General features: G+C 41.2%; 1 protein-coding gene across 3 annotated transcripts in view; it reads left to right on the forward strand.

Annotated features, from left to right (window-relative positions):
• Positions 1 to 27,828, forward strand: part of LOC122551398 (double-stranded RNA-specific editase 1-like) — a 322,044-nt gene that overhangs the window by 51,883 nt on the left and 242,333 nt on the right. The gene's annotated exons all lie outside the window — the stretch shown is intronic.

Here is a 27,828-nt window from a genome sequence, read left to right on the forward strand (position 1 = left end):
ATAGTGGCCAATCTCTCGCACTACCTTCCCTTCAGGAGTAATTCAGCAAATGAAAATACGAGAGATGCTATGAGTCCTACCTTTCATTAGTGCACTGCACAGTGGCAAGAGAACTTTTTTGTGACTCACTACTAAGAAACTGAGTATTGTTTTTTTAGGGTGGATGTTAACTTTGGTTGCTGCATTATGAGAGTTGTTTCACTGATGTAATAATAAGTTTGACAAAATATTCTGAAATCATTTGTAGAAGTGAACGGTTAGTATGGGTGTGGTTTCTTAATTTTATTAGAGTGAACAAGGAATTGAACACCAACGTTGTTGTTGGAAATCTCATCCGAGATTAGTGTCATACAATTGGTAGTGATTTTGATCAGCTTCCTGTTTCTTGAGATTGTTGTCTGAACATCCAGTTCAAATTTAAACACCTGTGGGATTTATTCAGATGACTGTTCAAATCTTGTTTCAGTTTGATTTTGTTTAGAAATCTCTAATTAAAAATCAGTTTGACTAAAGGAAGCAGTCACAGTCAAATAAGCAGTGGAGCTTCCATACATGGTGAGGAAAAGAAACCATTAAAAATATTACTTGCTTAGTTTCGTGCAGCAGTTAGAATCCATCATCTCCTGATTCTGACTTTGAAGCTGAGCAACACCTCATCTGACAGAATTTTTGATTGTACAACAAATGTTTGTTTGTTCCTTTAATTGAACTTGAGTACCTTTGTTTTCCTTCAGTTTGAAACTGCAGTTTTGTTCTTTAGCTTCTAAAAAGCCAGTGATCTATGTTTGTGTATTCAAAATATTTTGTTGCATGCTCAGTCATGAAAATGATTTATAAATTAGCATCAATATTAGGAAGTATGAAATTAAAACCCTTGAATTTTGGTTTCTGTCTCAATAATAGTGAAGGCTGATTGGAATTTGAAAAGAATGTTCTTTTCATGTATGTAGTAATAATAAAAATTAGATTATGTCTGTACTGGTAATACAATAATCAAATGTATGTCTGAAAGTGATCTTTGTATTTTTGATTTTATCCATTGAGGTTGTGATGAAAACCAGCAAATGCATTGAATCCTTGTGCACATTGTGATTCATTGTAAAATTATTTTCCCCTGGGGAGCTTCACTGATGCACTACTTGACACAATCCAACACTATAGATTTGTTTAGCTGTGTTTTTCAAAGCATAACTTTTTGTTACTTTCAGAAGGTAATTGTTAAACAGTTAATCACTGAAGGATGTTGAGAAATGTGTAAACTCCAAATAGTTACGTTACTAAATCTCAGATTTATTGCAAAGCGTTTGTCAGATATGACAGATTTTGATTGGGCTGAAAAATACATTTTTGAAGTTTTGTTAATTATGCAATAGGCAAGGACGTGAGTCTAGACTACCTTTGTTGATATGTTCATTACCTTGACACATTGCAGTTGCACTCTAATTGATAGGTAACATATTAAAATGTGATCTTTTACTAATCATTTAATAGACACTAACTGATTTAAAATGTTTCTTCTGTTTTGTTTGAAAAGACTCTTTATTCACATACTTGACTAAAACTGTAAAACTGTTTCTGACAGTGATGCTAATGGCATAATGATCTGAGTCAGTTTTATGATGTATATACCTTCTGACATTACTCTTAATCACTGTGGCATTTGCAAAATTCACTCTTCCTGACTAAAAGAAATGAATGCGCAGTAACTTGCATTTATTTAGCGTCAACTTTCTATGATGTTTAAGATTATTGCCAGGCACAATGGCAACTTACCATAGTAAGAACTCAGAAAAAATCCTTTTGGTATAAGTGCTACCAGGTGTGTAAAGACAATTTTAAAAAAATGTTTGGCAGGAGCACAAAGCAACAGTTAAATATTTGGGTTTCTGTTGAAAATTATAACAATTTTGGCTTTGCTCTCTTGACGTAATGCCATCAGAACTCTTCCATTTGGTTGCCCAGCACCCTATTCATTACCAGCCATCTGTTGCAGTTGTTTATTAATTGTTAAGTGAAGTATCAAAGCACTTTGCTTCCATGTTTCTCCAGATTTGTAATTGTGTATCTAAATCTCTATGACCAAAGTACTTTTACTGGGGAATTGTGCGTTATTCATTTCACGTGAGGAAGAACAACTTAGGATTTATACACCAGCTTTCTGGTCCTCAGGATGCTGAAAAGCATAATTGCCAACTAACTTTAAAGCACAGTTGTTATGTTGGCAAACCCAAAATGTTGCACACAGAAAATGAGGTAATGATCAGTTATTTTGTTGGCAGTGGCTGAGGAATAAATGTTGGTTATAGCTAGAGAAGAACATCTTTTTGACTAGTGCCATGAGAGCTTTTTTGGCAGTCGACACGAGCAAAAAGAGCCTCCGCTGAAAGTCTGATACGAAAACTGGTATCTTCGACAGTGCAGTACTCTTAAAATATTGGCATATAATGTCAATTAAGTTTGTGATCAGACCCTGAAATGGGGCATGTGTATATTCAGATTTGTGCTGCTATTCTGACTTAAAGCAAACCATTCTCAAAAGTTTGAACTTGAAACTTTGCTTTCTTCGTTACAACTAACGTCATGAAATTTTTTACAAATTACTTTTGTTGTTGGAAAGTAATGAACAAATGCTGAGCTAACTTGGTGCTTCCAGAAAATGTTAGTTTAATTGCAGCAAGGAGTGAATTGGATTATGTAATGATTGCAACTGAAGTTAATGTCTATTCTAATAGTTTGAACATACGCAGTTAGATACATTTCCAAAATTAATGTGGAGAAGTGCCTTAAAAGATTTAAATTGTACTCCATGCATTGTGCATATACGTTAGGGCAAACGAAGAAGTACTGAAATTACTCACTGCAAGTTAACAAAAGCATCTTAAAGATCTGTCATGTTTTCAAGTCGTCTTCAAGAATATGTTCTTTTTGGGCAAGAGTTCTTAATCATCCACATCGCGTTTGCCAAACAAGAGTAATGTGTCCATAAAGATTCACTTTGATAGAGATTGGAATTCTTTTGTTTTGGTTATGTAAAATGATGGCTACCAATAAGTGCAACAGTTCCAAGAATGTCTACTTTTCTTAGGAAATTGTCTGACCAGTCTTGATTTCTTATTTACTGTTTGCGACGTCTGAAAATCAATTGCACACTGTCTGTGCAAGCACCTTTTGTGATGTTAATATAACCCAAAATGTGATCACTTGATTGATAGAAAGTTAAAATAACTAATATTTTGATTTCTGTTGCCCTTGTCCAGAAGGGTTTGATCCTCAAGTATTTTGATTTTTGACTTGAAAAGAAAGTAATTGGACTCCAGACATAGGTCACCACTTCTCTGTTTTAAGCTGGGCTCTATTGAATTATTATCTGCAACTCATTTTTAGATTTAATTGGAAATTGCTGAAGAGAACTAAGATTTTAGGATTTGTTTGTGAAGTATTTTACTCTTGCGTACTTAATGTGGTTTTCTTCTTCAGTCTAATTTATGTTTCTTGGAAGTAAATTTTGACCATCACACAATCCAGGTGAAACTGATGGAATGAATTTCTTTGAAATTAATATGGTATGTTTCAGGCTGCGAAGGTGCAGCTGTGACAGTGTTTTGGGTGGCGGTGGGGAGTGTAGTGGGTTGATTGTAATGACTACTGTTATGAACACTGTCGGTTGTTAAGTCTCACATATTGAGTAAATAGAGTTGTGACTATGTGGTTTAAAATTTGTCAGCTTTGTCCGTATGTGATGGAAACCTATTAGCAATACCAGTCAGTCATATTGTTGTGGTGTCTCGGAAATTTCCTTTGTGCTTTGGATGGAAGTTTCATGAAGAGTTATTATTTACTGAGAGTATTGATGATTTATTCTAATTTTGTGTGTGTGTGTGTGTGTGTGTGTGTGTCCAAAGCCATGTATGTCATCACAAATGCAGAAGATTGTTACAAAATGATGGCATCACTGAATGAGTTTGTGAAGCTGCTCGAGAAGCTCTCTGAAAATAAATAATGTTGGCTCCTTGGTTTGCAATATGCACCACATTTATTGTCTCAGCTGATTTATTCCCATGCCTTTTGTCATGTTTAGTTGAAAACTATTTTCCGCGATAGCAAAAAATGGATAGAGAAGCAAGTAGTCTGGTAAACCTTTTGTGGTGAACTGTGCACCTGTGGTTATACAACGTAACTGTGAACAAAATAATCCAGGCTTTTTCAAGAGCTCAAATAAGATGTGTCTATCAAGACTGAGACACGTTTTGGTAACGAATATGTGGAACGGATTATGGAACATTTGGTACCACTACCTTGAGTTAATATTTATCAGGAATCTACTATGTCTGCTCGGTTGATTCATGGTTGCAAAGAACATCTAGCATACAAGCTAGCATACAAGCCATAAACCAAGTGCGACAGATGTTTCTTCGGAGTTGCTGTGATGCAATATTGTTCAGTGCAGAAGTTTGTTTTTGTAAGAAAGTACAATATTTGTTCTAACAGTTTGTTGAAGGAGGCAGTCTCAGGAATGTTCTGTGGTTGTTTCAGAAAATGCTCAAAAGTTCATAGGAGGTGAGGAGCAGAAGTGGGCTAGGCAAGCCTGTTTTGCTATTCAGTGTGATCATGAGCTGATCTGCCCAAGGTTTCAACTTCTCTTTCATGTCAGCTCTTCATTGGCCTCAACCACTAATATTTGACGACAAAACCTGTCTAAATCCTTTTTACATAATTTTAGTGACATAGGCTCCACAGCTCTTGGGTATACAAAAATCTGGTCTGCAGTTCATTTCTGATTAATATTGAAAATTCATTGTCCTTGGTTTCACATCTAATACCCCTGATACCCTTTATCAAAGTGCATTCTAAATTAATTGATTTAATTTTGTGTGGATTTGGGACCTTGCAGCAAAGAAGCATATTGCGTATGTTCCAGCATGCTAGATTGTGATATAACATGAGTTTAATCTGATATTCTTCATAACCATGCTGGATGCTGAAGAACACTCTGGATACCAGTCAAAAATGAGTAACCACATTGCTAAGTGTGGAGTCATCAATGGTGTGCAGAGTTAGGCTTCTGTGACTCAGTACTATGAAGAAAGGGGACAGTGACAGAGGAAAGGGTTAATTTCTGGACAGCTGTGCCCCCTGCAAGTGCCAGTTGATTTAATTATGAAGTAGCTAGGCAGAAGGTTGGAAGAACACAGCAAGCCAGGCATCATTCGGTGGTTGTCTGTGCACAATGTTGCAAACAGTGATTTTTGATTTTCAGCTGCTGATGCTCATTCCAAGAGGACCAAATCAAGTTGACTTTGCAAAAGTGAACTGAGTATAGACCCATGAAAACAGTTAACATCTTCATCAAATGTCCCTTTTTAGTGCAGAGTCTAAACAATTATTTTTGGTACTCCTTGAAGGAACAATTTGTGCTTTGGGTAATTTAGAATTAATGTACTGTCCTTGGATTTCCAAAGGACTTGTGATATGGTGTCCCACTAAGTGTTATTTTCAAAACTAGGAGCTCATGCTGCAAGGGGTAACACATAAGTATAGATTATGACAGACAGAAAACAGAGTCTGCATAAATGGTTTTTTTGATTGGATAGATGTGACTAGTTTCTTTTAACTTCTCCTTGGGATGTGGATGTCATTGACTGGGTCAGCATTTATTGCCTATCCCTTGAGAAGGTGGTAGTGAACTGCCTTCTTGAACCACTGCAGACCATTTGCTGTGGATAGGTCCCCAGTGCCATTTGGGAAGGAGTTCCTGGAATTTGACCCAGCCACACTGAAGGAACAATGAAATGGTTTGAAGTCAGGATGGTTATAGTTAAAGTTATAGTGTTCCCATCTAACTACCACCTTCTGTAAGGAACCGTGGAGAATTTCTTCACTGCATCTTATAGATTGTATACATTGTTGCTACTGAGTGACAGTAGTGGAAGAAATCAATGTTTGTAGATATGGTGCCAGTCAAGTGTGCTGCATTGTGCTAGATAGTGTCAAGCATCCTCGATGTTGTTGGAACTGTGCTTATCCAGGCAAGTAGGGAGTATTCATACTCCTGACCTTTGCCTTGTAGTTGGTGGACAGGCTTGGTTGGTCAGGAGTTAAGTTACTTGCAGGATTCCCAGCCTTTAACCTTTCTTTGTAGCCACAGTAGAGTCATAGGAATGGACAGCATGGAAACAGACTCTTTGGTCCAACTCATTCAGGACTAGATATCCTGAACTAATCTCGTCCCATTTGTCAGCACTTGGCCCATATCCCTCTCAACCCTTCTTATTCATTTACCTTTCAAATGCTGTAATTGTACCAGCCTCTGGAAGCTCATTCCATGCATGCACCACTCTCTGTGTGAAAAGGTTGTCCATCAGGTCCCTTTTATATCTTTCCCCTCTCATCCTAAACCTATGTCCTCAGTTCTGGAGCCCACCCCATGGAAAATACCTGTCTATTCACCCTATCCATGCCCCTTAGGATTTTATAAACCTCTAAGCTCACCCCTCAACCTTCAATGCTCCAGGGCAAACAACCCCAGCTTATTCAGCCTCTCCCTATAGTTCAAATCCTCCAACCCTGGCAACATCCTTGTAAATCTTTTCTGAACCCTTACACGTTTCACAACATCTTTCTGATAGGAAGGAGACCAGAATTGCACGCAATATTCCAACAGTGGCCTAACCAATGTCCTGTACAGCTGCAACATGACTTCCCAACTCCTATACCAGTGCTCTGATCAATAAAGGAAAGCATGCTAAATGCCTTCCTCACTATCCTATCTGCCTGCGACTGCACTTTGAAGGAACTGTGAAACCTGCACTCCAAGGTCTCTTTGTTCAGCGACACTCCCCATTACCTTAGGTTAAGTATATAAGTCCTGCCCTGATTTGCCTTTCCAAAATGCAGCACCTCGCACTTATCTAAATTAAACTCCATCTGGCACTATTTGGCCCATTGGCCCATCTGATCAAGATTCTGTTGTAATTTGAGGTAACTTTCTTCGCTGTCCACTACACCTCCAATTTTGGTGTCATTTGCAAGGTTACTAACTATGCCTCCTATGTAACCTCAGAATGGTGATGATGGGGATTCATTCATGGTGATGCCAATGAATATTGAAGGGTGATAGCTAGATTCTTTCTTGGTGGAGTTGGACATTGCCTGGCATTCATGCAGCACAAATGTTATTTGCCACTTGCTAGCCCAACCCTGGACATTTTCCAGATCTTGTCACATTTGGACACTAACTGCTTCAGTATCTGAGGAGTTGCAAATGATGCTAAGTATTGTGCAGTCATTTGTGAACGTCACCACTTGTTATTTAATGATAGACTGAGATGGCACCATGGTTAGCACTGTTGCCTCACAGTACCAGGGAACCAGGTTAGATTCTAATATCTGGTGACGGTCTGTCTGGATTAAGCACATTCTCCCTGTGTCCTCCGGTACTCTGATTTCCTCCCACAATCCAAAGATGTATATATTAAGTGGATTGGCTGTGCTAAATTGCCCCATAGTGTCCAGAAATGTGTGGGCTAGGTGGATTAACCAAAGTAAATGAGGGGTTGCAGGGATCGAAGGGTGGTGAGTTCAGATGGAATGCTTTTCAGAGGGTTGGTGCAGACTCAATAGGCTGAATGCCCTTTGTTCGCAATCTAGCTATTCTGTGACAGTTGCAACTTCTTCTCCAACTTCTCTAAGATGCAGAGGGATCCAAGGTTCTAATGCATCAGTCACAAAAAGTTAGTTAAGGTGGCTAATGGAATGCTATCCTTTTATTTTGAGAGGAATTGACTATAAGGATATTCTGCTTCAGTTTATAGGATTCTTCACCGAAGGCTGGAGTTACATCCTGAGAATTGAGTGAAATGACTTGATATAAAAATTGGAGAAATTAATTTAATTCATAAAGTTACAAACATGATGCCTGCACCATCCAAACTGAAATCAAGCACCATCTTTACTTTAAATGACCTTGTTCCTGAGCTGGTAAATAAAATAACTTAAACAGCATAGTTTTTTTTATCTGCTTTTAAATATAATATTCTACTTTCAGCACATTCTGAATTATTCTTGACAGGGTAGAAGTGAAAAGGATGGTTCCTTTCTTGGTGCATACAGAACTTGGGATTGATACATAAAAATTAGGGGTTTCCTTTTTGAGATAGAGGTTAGGAGAAATGTCTTTCTTCAGTACTGAGATTATCACTGTCTCTGTCTCTGCATTAGTAGGTGCAGGGTTTAAATGTTTGTAAGGCAAATTTTGGTAGGTTGATATCTTTGGCATGAGAGTCAGGGTTAACAAGATTAAATGGGAATGTGGAATTCGAGATGTCAATGGATTATCCATGATCTTACTGAAAAGTAGTTAGACACAAGGGACAGAATGGCATACTTTTGCGCCATTTTCATATGTTCTGTAGAGTTGTTCTCTCAGATGAGTGATTTGACTGGTGGTGGCTTAACCTGACAGTCATGATGTCTCAGACGAGAAGGAAAATCTTCATGATAATCTCAGCTGGTATGGAAGTTGAACCCTTGCTGTTGGAATCACAACTATACCCCTAACAGAGCTTACATGTGGGGCACAGTGTTGTAATGAACAAAGGATTATTCAGAGGCAAAACACTTTGTGAAAACCTATGCAAAACGTTCTGCCCATTGTGAACTCAAGACAGCATTCTCCTGAAAGAGAGCCCTCTTCAGTAGGGACTGGCTTAATTATCTTTTCTGTCTGACTTTACGTAATGTAGCTGTCATTGTTCTATAGAATAGAATATAAAAATTTCTTTGAGTTTATTTGATCTTATTGATGTTTGTATTTGTAATCCATGTTTGAAGACTTCTTTGCTATTTGCAAAGTTACCGTGGATCGGGACCAAATTCTGAACCATTGATGCGTTTGTCTAAACTTGCACTGGAATGTGTGTACTTAGTGAATTTGGTTGGCAGGAATACTGATGTGCTTTGGTTCTCAAGAACGCCGCGCTGTAGTCAGGGTTTATCATTTTACTTCTGTAATTACAGAAAAGAAACAAGATATTGTTAGACCCCCAGTAGCTGGAACAAAAATAATTATGTATCTAAGTTGATGGATATGGAATATTGACCAAATATGCCATTGTTTTCTTTAACATTAAATCTGTGAAATGAGTTTTTAATCAAAAAGACGAGTCACGATCAAGACATTACTGCCACTGAAATCAGTGGTTTTTTTGTGTAGTTTCAAGCTCAAATCTATATTTGGATTGATTTTGCATTATGCTTTTCTTTGAGAAAATATTATTTGTGATTAACATATTGTATCATATGCACAGACTGTATTGTGAAATTTAATTTTAAAAGTCTGAATTGTTTTAGATGGAAGTTTAGAAAACTCCTTCAAATATTGGCACATTTAGATTGTGTTTTCTTTTCCTTTTGGTTGAACTTTTAATTCACTTAGCATTCTTTTACATTTTTTTTCACTTTGTGTTTGGTTTTTTACTTTGTGTAGGCTTGCTTACATGAAAAGCCATTCAAGAAGTGAATCACTGTCCTGCAACATTAGTTGAAACTTTGCAGCAATCTGTCACTGATATTTTTGTTCAATTGTCACATCTCTGTACAGGAACCTACATTGTTGCATAAAACTGAGACCAACTTGTTGATAGTGTTCCTAGCTGAGGGAAGTATTCCTTAACTGTGACAATACTGGTTCTTCTTAGAAGGTTACTATGCCCTTTAAATTTTCTTTCGGAGAAGGGGTAATTGGCCAGGCTCCAACTCGGCTGTATTTGAAAGTTTTATTGGGGGCCCTTTGTTTATCTCAAACAGAGTGCTTGAGGCCAAAAGCTTTCATGTCTTTTTTTAAAAACTGGTATAATTAAAGGGAAGTAGCCAGCTAGCTGTGTAGCTAGCCTTTGTTTAGATTCAGTTGCAGCAGTGGATGTGTGAAACAAGCTGCTGACTCCTCTCTCTTTCTCTAACTTCAAGCCTGTCAGCTCTAGTTTGTTTCATTTTTATTTTGTGCTGAGGGATGTGTTTACTGGGACTGTATTTTTGGAACAGCATCATTAAATCGGGTTTGGTTAAGATAAGTTATCCGGTATTGTGTTTTCAGTTCTTTGTGTTTCATAGAGTCATAGAGATGTACAGCATGTAAACAGACCCTTTTGTCAACCCGTCCATGCCGGCCAGTTTTCCCAACCCAATCCCGTCCCCCCTGACAGCACCTGGCCCATATCCCTCCAAACCCTTCCTATTCATATACACATCCAAATGCCTCTTAAATATTGCAATTGTACCAAACTCCACCACATCCTCTGGCAACTCATTACATACACGTTCCACCGTCTGCGTGAGAAAGTTGCCCCTTAGGTCTCTCTTATATCTTTCCCCTCTCACCCTAAACCTACGCCCTCTAGTTCTGGATTCCCCGGCCCCAGGGAAAAACTTTGTCTATTTATCCTATCTATGCCCCTCATAATTTTGTAAACCTCTATAAGGTCACCCCTTAGCCTCCTTCGCTCCAGGGAAAACAGCCCCAGCCTGTTCAGCCTCTCCCTGTAGCTCAATCCCTCCAACCCTGGCAACATCCTTGCAAATCTTTTCTGAACCTTTTCAAGTTTCACAACATCTTTCTGATAGGAAGGAGACCAGAATTGCAATATTCCAACAGTGGCATAACCAAGGTTCTGTACAGCTGCAACCTGACCTCCCAACTCCTGTACTCAATACTCTGACCAATAAAGGAAAGCATACCAAACGCCTTCTTCACTATCCTATCTACCTGCGACTCCATTTTCAAGGAGCTATGAACCTGCACTCCAAGGTCTCTTTGTTCAGCAACACTCCCTTGGACCTTACCATTGTGTATAAGTCCTGCTAAGATTTGCTTTCCCTAAAATGCAGCACCTCGCATTTATGTAAATTAAACTCCATCTGCCACCTCTCAGCCCATTGGCCCATCTGGTCCAGATCCTGTTGTAATCTGAGGTAACCCTCTTCACTGTCCACTACACCTCCAATTTTGGTGTCATCTGCAAACTTACTAACTGTACCTCTTATGCTCACATCCAAGTCATTTATGTAAATGACAAAAGGTAGAAGGCCCAGCACTAATACTTGTGGCACTCCACTGGTCACAGGCTTCCAGTCTGATAAACAACCCTCCACCACCACCCTCTGTCTTCTCCCTTTGAGCCAGTTCTGTATCCAAATGGTGAGTTCTCCCTGTATTTCATGTGATGTAACCTTGCTAATCAGTCTCCCGTGGGGAACCTTGTCGAACGCCTTACTGAAGTCCATATGGATCACATCTACTGCTCTGCCCTCATTAATCTTCTTTGTTACTTCAAAAAGCTCAATCAAGTTTCATGCCATAATTTTGTAAATAAATTTGGTTTGCTTATAACCTGGCAGTCTAACCAGCTAATTTACTCCAAGAATATCCACGATACACTTAGCTAAAACAAATAGCAAAGTTATTGTCTGGGCTACCTGCTCAAAAATGTTTTGAGGGGTCTGACCTAGTCCATAACATTACCAAGGTAGGTTTGTTTCTTTATCTTGAAGGTGAAAGGAATGAACAAAAACATGACATTCTGAAAGTAAAAATTTGTTATGACAGTTTGATGCAAAGCGGGATATTAAATGGTGGAGCAGGTTCAAGTGGCCTACTCCTGATTCATAATATCTAATAAAACATGGTGTTCTTCAAACCGCTTGTTTATAAGTTGGACTTTTCAATTGTCTTCTGCTTTTTGCTTAAGAGAAGCCATTCTGTTCTCTTGCATCCTGTTCTTACAATTGTGACATGGAGAATATACTTGTGTACTACTGTACCAGTTTACACCAATAGTGCAAATTTGTTGATTAAATCACCAAAATGGATAGTTGCCTTTCTTTAGCACTACTATCGAGAATACAAGAAAATGTTACCAGGCTTCTTTAATGAACTCAAAATAATGTGTTGACCAAAATTGCCATCTTATTCTTCAAACAATTGGCAAACACTGCATAACGTCTCAGCTATAATCTGGAATTGGCAGTGTATCCTCTGATTCCCAACACAGACATACCCATACATCACCAAGATATGATGTTCACTGCAGAGACAATATAAAGGTATAAGGGAAAAAGGCACTCATGTGTGTCAAGGGTCTGAACACCAAGGATATAATCAAGTGAGTGCAGGAGGTTGAGAGGTGACCTGATAGAGGTCTAAATCATGAGCGGCATAGATAAGGTGAATAGCATGGGTCTTTTCCCTAGGGTGTGGGAGTTCAAAATTAGGGGGCATTTTTCAGGTGAGAAGAGAAAATTTAAAAAGGACATGGGTGCAACTGTTTTAGAGAGTGGTTCTTGTGTGGAACGAACTGCCAGAGGAAACTGCGAATGCAAGTACAGTTACAGCATTCAAAAGGTATTTGTATAAGTACATGAATAGGAAGAGTTTGGCGAGATGTTTAGGGACTAGTTTAGTTTGGGAACATGGTCGGCGTGAACTAGTTGGATCGAAGGGTCTGTTTCCATGCCGTATGATTCTATAATTGACTTGTCACAGTCCTCCATATTTCCTGCTGGCAAAATCAAATTGCTGACGGTCGTAGATTGATGGGTGAGCTTGAGTCACGCTTGAAACTCTGGGTCTGTGTGTTCGGAAAGTGGCCATGGTTCAACTTTTCAGGATTTACTGTATAGTCAGATAACCTGACATTTGGAAAATTTACCAAGTTCCCAGAGAATTTTATTGATAAGAGAGACACTTGCAGATTCTTCTTTGGTTTGTAAAACAGAAAACTAAAGTCCAGAAAGGGTTTCTGGGCAGCCAATTAGCATAGGGTCCGCATGGTATTTTCAAAGCCAGGTTTTTCCAATGGTGACGAATCATGAACCTGATCATTTATCGCCTTGGAATGTTTGATTTTTTTTCCAAGACTACTTGCTTTTCTTTTAGCTGCAGTACACATTAAACTCCAAGCAATCACATGGTCAACTCTTTTCAATGCAGAACACATCTAAACAGTTTCATAACTTAGTTTTGTTCATATAGCATTTACTTAGAAATATGTAACAATATTTATATTTAAGGTACAATTTTGTTTCTTCACAATATTATCAATACTTATGAAACAATTTGTATTTTCATTTAGAACTAACTTTGGAAACACATTGGTCTGAGAGATTTTCTGAGCTGTTTAGGTTCTCCTCCATCACAGATCGACAAAGCACTAGAGCTGTTCATCCTGCTGTGCTTATTAGCATCACAAATCTTAAGTCCTGACTGGCCAATGAAAGTACAGACTGCTTTTCATTGGAAGGTGCCATGGGTTTAGCGGCTAAACTAGCTTTTCTGTTAGGGGAAAATGATAAACTCTCTACACTAGAAAAATAACATTTTATCACATTTTTTTCTTTGGCAGAGGTTTAATAAAACCGTATCCCTTCTGAATTATGCAGATATAGCACATAAACCTTTCAAGTGGTTGCTGATCTCTTGTGTCTCCAGATCACTCTGATTAGACAAGTGGATCTCCTCTTCTTGGGAAGAGAAAGTTATTCATTTTCCTTTAAGCTTGTAGACGGGTCTATCCGCTCAAGGATAGATTACCTGTTTGTGTCCCGAACGCTCTCGGTCAGATCCATCGACGTCAAGCTGGTGTTCCTCTCTGACCGCTGCCTCCTGCTGGCCGACTGTCAACTACAGGACGAGCAGTGGGCTGGTAAGGGAACGTGGAAGCTGAACACAAAGCTGTTGACCCGGGAAACATTGAGGAGCTCAAGAGGGACTACGCAGGTTGGAGAACCGTGAAGCCCCTCTTTGAGTCCCCAGCGGACTGGTAGGAAACAGTAAAAGGGAACATCAAGAGGTTCTTCATCCTCAAAGGAGGCGAGAGAGAGGCGGGGACAACTGTCCCAGCTCCAGGAAAGTATGCAGAACCTGCTACTGCTGCAGACGATGGGGGTGGATGTCATGGAGGACTTCAAGGAGGTGAAGGGCCAGCAAGCCTCGCTCTTTGCCTCGGAGGCCTCCAAGATAATCTTCCGGTCCAGGGTCCGCTCGGTGGAGCAGGACGAGACGTGCTCACGTTTCTTCTTCCAGAAGGTGCACAAAGAGAGCTCTGTGCTCAGCAGCCTGAAGGAAGAAGATGGCTCGATAACATCATCTCAGGCTGACGTCATGAGGATCAGTAAATCCTTCTATACCGACAGCACGGCCTCCCAGTCGTTCCTGTCCTCTATCACGGAGGTGTTAGACGACAGAGCACGGGAGAGGCTGGACCAGCCGCTATCTCTGGACGAGCTGACCAAGGCCCTTGAATCCTTCGAAAAGAATAAAACTCCCGGAAGCGACGGCTTACCGGTCGAGCTCTATTCCGCTCTGTGGGACTTGATTGGCCAGGACCTGCTGGAGGTGTATGTCAGTATGCTTCGGGCAGGTACCATGAGTGAATCCACGAGGAAAGGCATCATCACCCTCATCTACAAGTGGAAGGGGGAGAGGGAGGAACTCAAAAATTGGAGACCAATCTCACTGTTGAATGCCCGGGTAGGGTCTGCTCTGGGGTTGGTGATTCACCCTGACCAAACCTGTGCTGTGCTGGGCAGGAAGATCGCTGAGAGTCTCGCACTCCTCAGGGATACGATCGCCTATGTGCAGGACAGAGGGTTGGACACCCTGATCAGCCTGGACCAGGAGAAAGCCTTTGACAGGATATCACACAAGTATATGAGAGATGTTCTCTCCAAAATGGGTTTTGGGGAGGGAATCTGCAATTGGATCAGACTGCCCTGCACCAACATTCAGTGCAGTCTCAATCAATGGGTGGGAATCAGATAGCTTCCCAGTCAGATCTGGAGTCAGGCAGAGCTGCCCTCTCTCTACTGCCTTGTTTGTGTGCTGCATAGAGCCATTTGCCGAGTCCATCAGGAAGGATGCGAGCCCGAGAGGGGTGACTATTCCTGGCAGTGGGGGCCTGCAGGTTAAGGCCTCCCTGTACATGGATAACGTTGCCGTTTTCTGCTCGGATCCGCTGTCCGTGCGCAGACTCATGTGCATCTGTGACCAGTTCGAACGGACCTCGGGGGCCAAGGTAAACCGAGGCAAGAGCGAGGCCATGCTCTTCGGGAACTGGGCCGACCAATCCTCGATCCCCTTCACTGTCAGGACCGACCACCTGAAAGTGCTGGGTATTTGGTTCGGGGGTGCTGGGGCATGCGCCAAATCTTGGGAGGAGCGTATCAGCAAAGTGAGGCAGAAACTGGGCAGATGAAAGCTACGGTTGCTCTCCATCGCAGGAAAAAACCTGGTCATCAGGCGTGAGGCACTGTCATTGCTACTATACGTGGCACAGGTCTGGCCTATTCCCAGAACCTGTGCCGTTGCAGTCACCCGGGCCATCTTCCAGTTTATATGGAGGTCAAAGATGGACCGGGTCCGAAGGGACTCACTGTACAAAGATCTGGGCAACGGGGGAAAAAATACACCCAATGCCACCTTTGTGTGTGGCTGCATCAAGCTGTGCATGGATCCCCGGTATGCAAACACCAAGTGTCACTATGTCCTGAGGTTCTACCTGTCCCTGGTGTTGCGAAGGATGGGTCTGGCCTTGCTGCTGCGGAATGCTCCGAGAAGTTGGACCGTTCCGTATCACCTGTCCTTCGTGGAGAAGTTTATGAAGAAAAACACCTTTGACCACAAGTCCATCAGGAAGTGGTCAGCACGTAGTGTCCTTGAGACCCTTCGGGAAAAGGAGAGGGCGGATCCTATCGAGCGGTTCCCTGAGCAGACTGTCAAAGCCATTTGGCAGAATGCCTCATCGCCAGAACTTTCCATCAAGCACCAAGATATGGCTTGGCTGGTGGTGAGAAGGGCTCTGCCTGTGAGATCCTTTATGCATGCCGCGACTCTCAGCCGCACCGCACGCTGCCCTCGAAGCGGCTGCGGGGGGGAGGAGACTGTCACACACCTCCTTCTGGAATGTGCCGACGCAGAAGAAGTCTGGAGAGGAATGCAGAGGTGTTTGTCAAGGTTCGTCCCGAGCAGCGCAGTGACGCGGGACTCCGTGCTCTATGGCCGCACACCGAGACGAACATCAACTGTGCCTGGAGGATCATCAACTCGGTGAAGGACGCTCTCTGGGCGGTCCAAAACCTGTTGATCTTCCAGCTGAAGGAGTTGACCCCGACTGAGTGTTGCAGACTGGGTCCAGGACTACGTGTTGAGGGAGGCACTGAAACTTGGGGCAGCTGCCGCCAAGGCGCGGTGGGGAAAGACCACCATGTAACATCTGCCTGCCTAAAGAAGAACAAGGGGCCCGCGCAGTCATTGGGCTCTGCTGACGCCTCAGCTGAGAATGTAATCGTACAGACCTGTAAATAGGAATGATTCCTCTGTTTTCGGTATGCAAACAAGTGGAATGTTTACATATGTATGGCATGTCCAACTGTACAGACCATTAAAGTATTTTATGAATAAAGTATATTTTTGAAATAAAAAAAAAATTTCCTTTCCGCTTTGAGAACTTGAAGGGATCATCACTAAACGGTGGGACCAATTGATGTCGTCTTCCTGGTAAGTCTTCATCCTCCTGGTCATCTCCTTTACTTGCCAGTTGAGCTGAAATTCCTTTGTTGTATTCAACACTTTACCCGTTGACTTTCCTGCATTAAGCACTGGTAGGCCTTCAGGAGTACTGCTGAGTTATTGTTCGCCTATAAGGCAGGATTGAATAGCAGGTTTAGCTGGTACAGCACTTGTCTTTGCTTCTGGCAATGCAGTGTTACGTGTCTTGTGACATCATTGGACTTTCAGGCCATTTGTTGCCTTTTTAAACAATTGGTTCAACCCAGAAATCTAGAGGAAATTATCATTGGAAATCAGTGAAAATTTCGTTCTTTCAAGGTAGTTTGATGAGACTTGCTTTGTAATCCACATTTATTTATTAACTGAATCCCTTTGGCATAGGATGCAAAGGGTTTCCATTATTTATGTATGCAGTCCTTATGTATGCAGTGTTGTAATGACGACTGAAATAATTTTAAAACTGATTATGCAGAGTGTAAGCTGATTACATCAGCTTGCTTTGGAGTTTGTTGAAGAAGTCCATGTTTCAAATCCACTGTCTTCAAAGAGAATGCGTATGTCAAAATATTCACTTTAATACAGAACTGGCTCAAAGGTAGAAGTCAGAGGGTGGTGGTGGAGGGTTGTTTATCAGACTGGAGGCTTGTGACCAGTAGAATGCCATAAGGATCGGTGCTGGGTCCTCTACCTTTTGTCATTTACATAAATGATTTGGATGCGAGCATAAGAGGTACAGTTAGTAAGTTTGCAGATGACACCAAAATTGGAGGTGTAGTGGACAGCGAAGAGGGTTACCTCAGATTACGACAGGATCTTGACCAGATGGGCCAGTGGGCTGAGAAGTGGCAGATGGAGTTTAATTCAGATAAATGCGAGGTGTTGCATTTTGGGAAAGCAAATCTTAGCAGGATTTATACACTTAATGGTAAGGTCCTAGAGAGTATTGCTGAACAAAGAGACCTTGGAGTGCAGGTTCATAGCTCCTTGAAAGTGGAGTCGCAGGTAGATAGGATAGTGAAGAAGGTGTTTGGTATGCTTTCCTTTATTGGTCAGAGTATTGAGTACAGGAGTTGGGAGGTCATATTGCAGCTGTACAGGACATCAGTTAGGCCACTTTTGGATTATTGCGTGCATTCTGGTCTCCTTCCTATCGGAAAGGTGTTGTGAAACTTGAAAGGGTTCAGAAAAGATTTACAAGGATGTTGTCAGTGTTGGAGGATTTGAGTTATAGGGAGAGGCTGTACAGGGTTGGGGCTGTTTTCCTGGAGCGTTGGAGGCTGAGGGGTGACCTTATAGAGGTTTACAAAATTATGAGGGGCATGGATAGGGTAAGTAGACAAAGTCTTTTCTCTTTGGTGGGGGAGTCCACAACTAGAGGGCATAGGTTTAGGGTGAGAGGGGAAAGATATAACAGAGACCTCAGGGGCAACCTTTTCATGCAGAGTGTGGTATGTGTATGGAATGAGCTGCCAGAGGATGTGGTGGAGGCTGGTACAATTGCAACATTTAAGAGGCATTTGGATGGGTATATGAATAGGAAGGGTTTGGAGGGATATGGGCTGGGTGCTGGCAAGTGGGACGAGATTGGATTTGGATATCTGTTGGCATGGACGGGTTGGACCGAACGGTCTGTTTCCATGCTATACATCTCTATGACTCTGACTCTACTTGCTATTGAGTGGAATGCCTGAATTGAATGCCTTCTTTCATAATATAATTCTGCAATTGGTATTTTATGGGACATTGTTTTTGTGCTGTTCGTTGTATATTCAGACAAGTAACTTGGGCAGTGCTGGGTGGAATGTGGTACTTTTTGTTTTGAAGCAATGTAATGTTGGCTCCAAACTTGTTAGGATTGTGTGGCTTTATGCGCACACATGATTCGTGCAAAGTTAAAATCTGTCATTTTGGTAATGGTTGTGTCCCGGTTTTGAAAGTAGTTATTGCAGTTATGAAAAAATCCTTGGTTTTGAAGTTACAGTCAAGCTAAAATCAGTGAGATCAGGTTTTTTGAAACATCTTGAGATTATGTTGAGAATTATTTGTTTGCAACTCCTTAGCCAATATTTTGCCAACACTGCAATCATATTTACGGAACTCTGCAGCACAGAAATAGGCCTTTCAGCCCATCAGTGACCACCGAACTATTCTAATTCAATTTACCAGCACTTATCCCATAGCCAGTATGCCTTGGCATTGCAAGTGCATATCTAAAAACTACATTATTATAAGAGTTTCTGCCTGTTCCAATTTCAGAGGCAATATGTTTCAGATGCACACCCTTGGAGTGAAAATATTTTTCCTCAGATTCCTTCTCAGTGTCTTGCCCCGTATCTTAAAATTTGCCTCCTCCCCTGGTTTCTGATCCCACCACCAAGGGGAAGAGTTCCTTTCTGTCTATCCTACTCTACACTCCTCATAATTGTATACATTTAAATCATGCCTCCCAGTTCTGTTTTACTAATGAATTCAGTTAAGTTGCTGTGTTTTCTATTGACATAACATGATGGAAAAGAAAATTGCATATTGAAATTTGCTGATGACAGTGGGATGGGTGACATTTAAAGCAGTTAAAGTAGACAGGTAACACTACAAAGAAATATTGGTGAGGTATGTGAATGAGCAAAACTGGCAAATGGTTTTTAACAATAGGCAAATGTAAGTTCATCAGCACTGGATGTTAAAAGAATGGAACAGATATTTTCTAAAGGGTGATCATCCTGAAACATTGAGTGGCCAAAAAGCCGTGTGAATCCAGGTGCATAGATCATTCATAAATTATGAGCCGACACAGAAAATCACCAGGAAGGCTTATGAAATGCTCTCTTTTGTATGTGTGGGCATTTAGATTTCCTAAGAACCTTAGGGACAGGAGTAGGCCATTCAGGCTATTGAGCTTGCTCCACCATTTAATATGATCATGGCTGATTAAACACGTCAATGCCTTTTGTCCACACTATCTCCAAACTTTTTCCATCGTTGATCGTCAAAGAATGGATACCCTCCATTTTAAATCTCTCTAAGACTGAGCTTCCACTGCCCTGCTGGGTAGAGAATTCCGAAGACTTGCTACTCTGAAATACAAAAAAGACATGTTTCAAATATACAAAGCCCTGGTTAGACCATTGCTAGTGTTAGCATGAGCAGTTGTGCATATCACACTTTAGGAAGGATGCTTCACCTCACATTTATCGAAATTACACTCCATCTGCCACTCCTCGATCCATTGGCCCATCTGATTAAGTTCCCATTGTACTCTGAGATAATTTTCGTCACTATCCACTAAATGACCTATTTTGGTATCATGTGCAAGCAGACTAACCATGCTCTCTATATTCACACACAAAGGGCATCTGAAAATAATTATGTAAAATCAAGTGGTTGTTTAAAAGTTAACATAAGCAACAATTGATTTCTTTTGTGTGATTTCAGCATGATTTTGACTTGGTCCTGTGATCTCAGACTCTTGGCATTTGCTATAGAGAAATGAGTCACTTTGCTCTTTGACTCCTTGCAATTGATTCATAGTTTAGTTCATGTATGAAATGGCAGTTCACATGCTTTATTTTTGTAGCAACTAAATTGTAAAGAGCAAATGTGTTGTTTTCTGTTAACCTATTAAATGAAGACAATCTCCTCTTCCACTGAGTTAATGGGTCATGTCAAGTGAAGAGGTTGAGCATGCCTGATCTAAATATATGCATCACTCTGTGTCTGGTTATTTTGAAGTCACCTTTGATCATTTAACTTTTAAGTGGCCTTCCCAGATTGTTATTCAAAACCCTAATTTTGTTTGTAGCCCAACAGATATTTAAATAACTGCTTCCCTCATAAGTCATCACATTTAGCGTGAAATAGTTTGTTTTGCTCTTCACTGAGCCTCATTCCAGGTTGCACATCTTTTACAAAACAAATTTGAAAGGAGATTTCAGTTATCTATAAGAATAATAGGCTGGTTATGGTAGGGGATTTTAACTTTCCGAACATAGACTGGGACTGCAATAGTGTTAAGGGTTTAGATGGAGAGGAATTTGTTAAGTGTGTACAAGAAAATTTTCTGAGTCAGTATGTGGATGTACCTACTAGAGAACGTGCAAAACGTGAACTACTCTTGAGAAATAAGGTTGGGCCGTTGACTGAAGTGTCAGTGGGGGAGCACTTTGGGGCCAGCGATCATAATTCTATTCATTTTAAAATAGTGATGGAAAAGGATAGACCAGATCTAACAGTTGAAGTTCTAAATTGGAGGAAGGCTAATTTTGATGGTCTTAAGCAAGAACTTTCAAAAGCTGATTGGATCAGGTATTGGCAGGTAAAGGGATGGCTGGTAAATGGGAAGTCTTCAGAAATGAGATAACGAGAGTCCAGAGACAGTATATTCCTGTTAGGGTGAAAAGAAATTCTGGATGACTCGAGAAATTGATGGTTTCGTTAAGAAAAAGAAGGAAACATATGTCAGATCTAGACAGGATAGATCGAGTGAATCCTTAGAAGAGTGTAAAGGCAATAGGAGTATACTTAAGGAAATTAGGAGGGCAAAAAGGGGACATGAGGTAGCTTTGGCAAATATAGTTAGAGAATCCAAAGGATTTTACAAATCCATTAAGGACAAAAGCGTAACTAAGGAGAGAATAGAATCCCTCAAAGATCAGCAAGGCAGCCTTTGTATGGAGGTGCAGGAGTTGGGGAAGATACTCAATGAGTATTTTGCATCAGTATTTACTGTGGAGAAGGGCATGGAAGATATGGTTTAAGTAAGTTGGTAAAGACAAGCCAGGGAACTAGAGACTGGTGAGCCTGACGTCGGTGGTGGGCAAGTTGTTGGAGGGAATGCTGAGGGACATGATTTACACGTATTGGAAAGGCAAGGACTGATAAGAGATAGTCAACATGGCTTTGTGTGTGGGAAATCATGTCTCACTAACTTGATTGAGTTTTTTGAGGAAGTAACTAAGAGGACTGATCAGGGCAGAGCAGTGGTCATGATCTATATGGACTTCAATAAAGTTTGTAAAGGTTCCCCATGGGAAACTGGTTAGCAAGGAATGCAGGGAGAACTAGCCATTTGGATACAGAACTGGCTTGAAGGTCGAAGACAGGGTTGTGGTGGAGATTAGTTTTTCAGACTGGAGGCCTGCGACCAGTGGACTGCCACAAGGATCGGTGCTGTTCCACTACTTTTTGGCATTTATATAAATGATTTGGATGTGAACATAAGTACAGTTACTAAGTTTGCAAATGACACCAAAATTGGAGGTGTAGTGGACAGATAAAAAAGTTGCCTCCGATTACAACAGGACCTTCATCAGATGGGCCAGTGGGCTGAGGAGTGGCAGATGGAGTTTAATTTAGATAAATGCGAAGTGCTGCATTTTGGGAAAGCAAATTTTAGCAGGACTTGTCCACTTAACGGTAAGGTCCTAGGGAGTGTTGCTGAACAAAGAGACCTTGGAGTGCAGGTTCATAGCTCTTTGAAAGTAGAGTCAAAGGTAGATAGGATAGTGAAGAAAGCGTTTGGTGTGCTTTTCTTTATTGGTCAGAGGATTGAGTATAGGAGTTGGGAGGTCATGTTGCATCTGTACAGGACATTGGTTCGGCCAAGTTTGGAATATTGCATACAATTCTGATGTCTTTCCTACTGGAAGGATGTTGTGAAATCTGAAAGGGTTCAGAAAAGATTTACAAGGACGTTGCCAGGGTTGGAGGATTTGAGTAAGAGGGAGAGGCTGGATAGGCTGGGGCTGTTTTTCCTGGAGCATCGGAGGCTGAAGGGTGACCTTATAGAGGTTTATAAAATCATGAGGGGCATGGATAGAACAAAGAGACGAAGTCTTTTCCTTGGGGTTAGGGAGTCCAGAACTAGAGGGCATAGATTTTGGGTGAGAGGGGAAAGATATAAAAGGGACCTTACGGGCAATTGTTTTCATGCAGAGGGTGATGTGTGTATGGAATGAGCTGCCAGCAAAAGTGGTGGAGGCTGGTACAAATGCAACATTTTAAGAGGCATCTGGACGGGTATATGAATAGGAAGGGTTTGGAGAGATATACGCCAAGTGCTGGCAAATTGGACTCTATTGGGTTGGGATATCAGGTCGGTGTGGATGACTTGGATTGAAGGGTCTGTATCCCAGCTGTACATCTCTATGACTGTAATAGTTCAATATCACAATAGTAGTTCGGCATGTTCAGTGAAAAGCTTGCTACTACTACCAGGAATTTGCAGTACCGTAACTTTTGTCCTGGGAAACATTAATTAAATGACTTGATGTTCCATGTTGTTTTTCTTTTTCTCCCTTTTTGTTAACTATGCTTTAACTTTTGATTGACGTTAAAATTTCTGTTATCACTTTAGAGAAATGTGAACTTCGATATTTCTCCACATTTGATTCCAACAAAACAAACAAACGAGATATTTTCTGCAAGCTCCTGTTCAGATATTTGCACCAATTTTTCTGAGTTGATGTGAAACTGTTCCATGCTCCAAAGTAACACCGTTTAAGTTATTAACCATTTCTTTGTCCATGTTTTTGTTGTGAATTAGCTTTATGATTTGTTGTGTCGATAGGATGAATCTGTCTAGTTGTGGAGTGAAAAGCTTGGTGGGGGAGATCCTTTTGGGCACCTTTTGTAAAGAACTGTCATATCTCTGGCCCTGTTTTCTACAGTGGGATTCTATGAAAGGGCTGGGCTACTTAGACCAAACACAAATTTATAAAAAGCATCATCCAAAAGATTCTTGAACGGCGACTTCCAGCAAGGAAGAAAATACAGTTGGTTCTGCTATAATGCACATTTCCTCAATGTGAATTGGCTTTAATGTGATTGAAGAATTTAGACTGTTATTTGTAGTTACTTACATGACATCTGTTACTTACCTTACCTGTATTGTTTATAATGTGATTCAGGCCCCATTAGTTTAAATGGTGCGGCTATTGTGTGATTTTCTTATAACATTCTGGATGAAATGCTTGGTGGTGTTATAGATTGTGTTTTGTACTTTTGTATAGAATGAAGGATGGTTTATTTGTGTTTTGTTAGATTTCTGGATTTAATAACTCCAAACTAAAACAATTTTATTGTAATACGAAAGCTCTACTGATCTGCAGTGAGAAAGACAGTGAGCGAATGACGCAATTCTGGAAAACAATGAAATCAAATTCATATTTTGTCAGTAAAGATTCTAGTCCCTTGAGAAGTACTGATACATAAATTTGAATATGAGGAATTCATCCCTCAAAATTACGAAAGTGAAATTTTGGGCTCAATACAAGTTGTTTGAAGGTATCATTTGCAGCAGGAAATCAGCAAAAAAACATAAGCCAAGGGATTGATATCAGGTTAAGTAATTTTATGTTACTTACACAGCAAATACTTGTCTTTCATTTGCCAAAAAGGAAAAGTGATTCTCCCTTGAGTCATTGATTCGGTGCAAGTGCTTTCGACCTATAGCCTCCTTGGTACTTCAATTAATTAATTCATTTTTAGATAAAAATTAATGCTTCAAATGTTTTTCCAGAGGCCTTTTCCACTTAATCTGCGATAATAATATTGACCACTTTTGTGGTCGAAGCCAAATCTTCCTTTCATTCTCAAGGTAGCAGCTGGAAGTAAAATTATTATCCATGAGCTTGCTTCAATTCTTTGATATTAGATAGTTAACAGATAAAAGGTGGTGGGGTGACCGAGTTTATCTCATCTGTTGATTGCTTTCCAGGCTGAGGAGGGGGAAAAAAAACTATCATTTTATGATCAAATTTAAAATGTGTTTTCATGCCGTGTGAAACCTAGATCCTTGTGATGTCCTGTACCAACACAGAATCTGCTGATACTTGTCGAAGTGATGTGTCACCCATCATAAAAAGGAACCATTTCCTCAAGCTTTCAAGCACTCCAGGTGATTTTGCACAAGTGTCTTGGAGTGAATCACCTTCTTGTTGAAAAGAGGGCATAGGTTTAGGGTGAGAGGGGAAAGACATAAAAGAGACCTCAGGGGCAACTTTTTCACGCAGTGGGTGCTACATGTATGGAATGAGCTGCCAGAGGAAGTGGTGGAGGCTGGTACAGTTGCAACATTTAAGAGGCATTTGGATGAGTATATGAATTGGAAGAGTTTGGAGGGATATGGGCTGGGTACTGGCAGGTGGGAGTAGATTGGGTAGGCATATTTGGTCAGCTTGGATGGATTGGACCCAAGAGTCTGTTTCCATGCTGTACATCTCTATGACTCTTTGACTCTAAGCCCAAACAGGACCTGAGGACGTTTTTTAAAATAGTAATGTTAATTTTGTGCAGCTTTCAGGGAGGGTTTTGTAAAATATACTTATATTTTATCAGTCTGTGATTTTGGAGAAGATTTGTAGTTCAGGTTGTGCCTCAGTTTCTAAGTTTGCTCGTGAGCTGGTAGATTTGTTCTCAGACGTTTCGTCACCATGCTTGGTAACCTCATCAGTGAGCCTCCGATGAAGTGCTGGTGGCCTGTTCTACTTACTGTTTGTGTCTTGGTCTGTTGTGGTGGGTGATATCACTTCCAGTTCTGTTTCTGAAAGATTGGTAAATGGGGTCCAAATTGATATGTTTGTTAATGGAGTTCCGATTTGTATGCCAGGCCTCCAGGAATTCCCGTGCATGTCTTTGTTTAGCCAGTTCAGTGATGCATTTATTGTCCTGGTCGAACTGGTGTCCCTCATCGTCTGTGTGCATGGATACCAGTGATTTAATCACAAAATGCAACAAATTAGAAGGAACCCACAAACACATAAGCAACATCCTTACCGGTATAAAGTTCACCAAGAGGAAATTAACAATAGCAGACTCCCTTTCCTAGATGTCACAGTAGAACAAAAAGCAACTGGAGAGCTGCAGACCAGTGTCTACAGCAAAGTCACAGAGACGGACCAGGTACTTAACTGCAGGAGCAATCATCTCAACACCCGGAAACGGAACTGCATCAGGACATTATTTAAATGAGTCACAACACAATGCAGTACTCAGGAACTCTGAGAAGCCAAGGAAAAACACCTTTGCAACGTATTCACAAGCAAGGGGTACCTGGTAAGAGCAGTCCACTGATTCCTGCAAACAAACCTTAGCAGGAAGACACAACACGCTCATAGACTCTTGCCACTCTGCTGTCCATCAAAGACATCTGAGATGACGGCCAGGTCACTCCGGCCCCTAGGCGTCATTGTATCCCACTAACTTACCACCACACTGAAACAGCTCCTGAGGAATTTAAAGGACCCCGTACCAACAGCCAGCAGAACGAACGTCATATACAAAATACCTTGCGAGGACTGCAACAAACATTACATTGGACAGACAGGCAGGAAGGCTAGCCACCAGGATTTTTTTGAGCACCAAAGGACATGACTAACTATCACTGGTATCCGTAAACATAGACGAAGAGGGACACCAGTTCAACTGGGACAAGACATCCATCCTGGGACAGGCTAAACAAAGACGTGCATGGGAATTCCTGGAAACCTGGCATTCAAACTGGAATTCCATTTAACAACCTCAATTTGGACCCCGTTTACCAATCTCTCAGAAACAGAACTGGAAGTGATATCACCCACCACAACACACCAAGACACGCAAACAGCGAGTGGGACAGAACACCAGTGCTTCACCGGAGGCTTACTGATGAGGTTACCTAGCATGGTGACAAAACGTCTGAGAACAAACCTACCAGCACAGCGAGCAAACTTCCAACCTGATTTTATCAATCTGTTTGGAAGTGTAATGGCACCTTCATGGCAGTTGGCAGTTGGGACTTGAACCTGAACTCTCATGAGAGACCCTACAAAAAAAAATAAATTTCATGCTTGGACAGTTATTGAGTAGCTACTCGATTCCATTTTGAATTTGAAGGTTAGGTCTATAATTTCAAAAAATAGCTATTCTAGATTATGAAGTGGGGGGCGGCGGGGACAGCAAATAGTTTTTAAAAAAACGTGATTCCATGGAGTGCATCTTTAATACTTAATGTACTAATTTACATTTTCAACTGTATTTAGAGTCACAGAAATGCACAGCAGAGAACCAGACTTTTTGGTCCAACTCGTCCATGCTGTCGAGGTATCGTAAAATAATCTAGTCCTATTTGCCAGCACTTGGCCCATATCCTTTTAAACCTTTCATATTCATTCACCCATCCAGATGCCTTTTAAATGGTGTAATTGTACCAGCCTCCACCACTTCCTCTGGCAGCTCATTCCATACACGCACCACCCTCTGCATGAAAATGTTGCCCCTTTGGTCCATTTTTATATCTTTCCCCTCTCACCTTAAACCTATGGCGTCTAATTCTGGACTCCCCCACCATAGGGAAAAGACCTTGTCTATTTACCCTATCCATGCCCCACATGATTTTATAAACCTGTATAGGGTCAGCCCTCAGCCTCTGACGCTCCAAGGAAACCAACCCTCGTCTAATCAGCCTGTCCCTTTAGCTCAAATACCCCAACCCTGACAACATCCTTGTCCATCTTTCCTGGACCCTTTCAAGTTTCACCACATCCTTTCTGTAGGAGGGAGACCGGAATTGCACACAGTACTCCAAAAGCGGCTTAACCAATGTCCTGTACAGCTGCACCTCCCAACCCTGCAGTCTACCATGAGGAACGTTGTTGAACACCTTGCTAAGTCCACGTAGGAGCAAGTGAGAACAGCAGATATTGGAGAGTCAAGAGTTGAAAGAGTGGCACTAGTAAAGCACCGCAGGTTAGACAGCATCCGAAGAGCAGGAGAGTCGATGTTTCAGGCATAAACCTGAATGTACATCCCTGATGAATGGCTTATGCCAGAAACATTGACTGGTCTGCTGCTTGGGCAGACTGACCTGCTGCTTGGGCAGACTGACCTGCTTTACTTTTCTAGCACCACATGTTTTGACTCGGAAGTCCATTTAGATCACGTCCACAACTCTTCCCTCATCAATCCTCTTCATTACTACTTCAAAAAAGTTTGTGAGACAAAGCCATATTGACTATGCTGAATCGGTCCTTGCCTATCGAATGCATGTAAATCCTGTCCCTCAGGATTCCCTCCAACAGCGTGTCCACTACCTATGTAAGATTCACCGCTGAATAGTTCCCTGGCTTTTCCTTCCCACCTTTCTTCAATAGTGGCACCACGTCTTGTGGCACCTCATCTGGGACAATCGATGATCCAAACATCTCAGCAAGGAGCCCAGCAGACATTTCTCTAGATTCGCACGGAATTCTAGAGTACACCTAATGAGGTCCTGGGAATTTATCGAAATGTATACC

This window comes from Chiloscyllium plagiosum, unplaced genomic scaffold (assembly GCF_037043375.1).
Source record: "Chiloscyllium plagiosum isolate Xiang-an unplaced genomic scaffold, Cpla_swu_hap1 HiC_scaffold_7, whole genome shotgun sequence".
Taxonomy (NCBI): domain Eukaryota; kingdom Metazoa; phylum Chordata; class Chondrichthyes; order Orectolobiformes; family Hemiscylliidae; genus Chiloscyllium; species Chiloscyllium plagiosum.